The sequence below is a fragment of the Bison bison genome, unplaced genomic scaffold, assembly GCF_000754665.1.
Source record: "Bison bison bison isolate TAMUID 2011002044 unplaced genomic scaffold, Bison_UMD1.0 scf7180017864527, whole genome shotgun sequence".
NCBI classification, from domain to species: domain Eukaryota; kingdom Metazoa; phylum Chordata; class Mammalia; order Artiodactyla; family Bovidae; genus Bison; species Bison bison.
This window is the reverse complement of record NW_011495078.1, coordinates 1,031,625-1,033,430: the sequence shown is the minus strand read 5'-3', so window position 1 is coordinate 1,033,430 and position 1,806 is coordinate 1,031,625. Positions and strand designations below refer to the sequence as shown.

Here is a 1,806-nt window from a genome sequence, read left to right as displayed (position 1 = left end):
GGGCGCAGCTGGGAGCCCCGTGTGGGGGCCCGGGGAGGCAGCAGGAAAGGTGGTCCATCCAATGGCGACTCCAGGTGCCCACTGGGGGCCTGCAGCCAGGGGGGCACCGTGGGGCGGGCCCCAGGGAGGCAACAGGAAAGGTGGTCCGTCCAGTGTTACTGATGGTGACATGTGATTTTACACCTGAACTAAATGTCCAGTGGTTAGACTTGGACAGGTAGTCCCTGAAATAAGGAAAAGATTTAAGAGAAAAAGATTAAGCCAGTTCAGAAGGCAAATTATTTTGTGTGAACCTAAACAAGTTTTTTTGATTAATCCTTATTTCAAAGGTAAAATTGCTTTATTTTTAGGGATGGAAATGTGGGTCAAACTTTAGCATTCATTTTGGGAAATTTTGGTCATGAGTAGGTAGGGTTGTTGTTTTCCGTGCTCCCAAGGGGACGCCAACAAGCTGAACTCTGGATTCAGGAGATGGGTGAGACCTAAGGATGCCCAGGCCAGCGTCCAAACAGAAGCGTGACCTGGAGTTTTAGAGAGCTCTCAGGGAGCGGACGTCCCCCACCTCTTTACCCCTGTGACCTTGCACCCCTCACCCCTGTGATCCTGTACCCCCTCACCCCTGTGACCCCGCACCCCTCAGTCCCTCACCCCTGCACCCCTCCCCTTGTGCACACCCCTCCCCCTGTGACCCCACACCCCTCCCCCTGTGACCCCTCACCCCCATGACCCCGCATCCCCTCACCCCCGTAACCCCTCACCTGTGACCCCGCACCCCCTCCCCCTTCTCCCGCACCGCTTCCCCCACCCCCACCTCGTCCTTCCGTGGCTCTGGCCGTGCGCCCTTGGGGAGGAGGAGGGATGCTCTGAGAGGCAGAGGCCGCAGCAGGCCATCCTGCAGGATGCCTGTGTGGGTGAAGGGGGCGGCCGTGCAGGTGTGAGTGACAGGAGGGCGGGGCGTGCAGGTGTGAGTGGCAGGAGGGCGGGGCGTGCAGGTGTGAGTGGCAGGAGGGCGGGGCGTGCAGGTGTGAGTGGCAGGAGGGCAGGGCGTGCAGGTGTGAGTGGCAGGAGGGCGGGGCGTGCAGGTGTGAGTGGCAGGAGGGCGGGTGACCACAGGCGAGGGCGTCTGTTTCCCCCTCGCCCCCCCCCGAGTCCCTCTGGGGAATGCAGGGCCCCCTGCTCTTAGTCGTCAAGCGCTGCGCTGCGGCCGGCTGTGGGGTGGAGCCTCCGTCATTGCAGTGACCGCCCCCGGAGGTGACCAGTCAGGTGGGCGAGCTCTCGGACCCCTAGGGCTGATCTCAGATGCTGCCCGCGGTGCCCAGCCAGGGGGCGCAGAGGGCTCAGAGCCGGCCAGACCGGCAGCTTCACGAGAGCTGCTCGGGGGTCTCAGGCCATCCCAGGGCGGGGCAGGAGCACACGGGAGGTTTCCACGGGCCGCAGGGGCTCCAGTGGCCGCAGGGGCTCCGGGTGCAACCACCGACTCACTGCCTTTTCTTGTGTCTTCCCTTCCTGGTTCCTTTCATCTTCCGGCCTCTTTACCCAAATCTTGTTTGCAAACGATGTGCATGGCCTCCTGACCTCTGACCTCTGACCTCTGGGACCGGCAGACTAGGAACCAGTGCCTTTCTGTCGAGCAGCCCACCGTCTTTATGCTTTCTCAGACTTCCAGCAGTCTGACTTTCTAACGGAACAAGGTGATGCTTTTCTGTCTTTCTGCATGTTTGGGACTTGATCGGAGGACCATGGAGGGCTGACGGTTAAGCTCGGGAGCCGCGCACACAGGCCCCCGGTGCCGCGGGCGCCGGGCTA

The 1,806-nt window shown here is 61.7% G+C and overlaps 1 protein-coding gene across 1 annotated transcript in view; it reads left to right on the top strand.

The window, feature by feature from the left end:
• The window catches only part of ATP11A (ATPase, class VI, type 11A), a gene marked incomplete at its 5' end in the record, with an annotated part of 51,329 nt that overhangs the window by 42,494 nt on the left and 7,029 nt on the right, over positions 1-1,806 (top strand). The gene's annotated exons all lie outside the window — the stretch shown is intronic.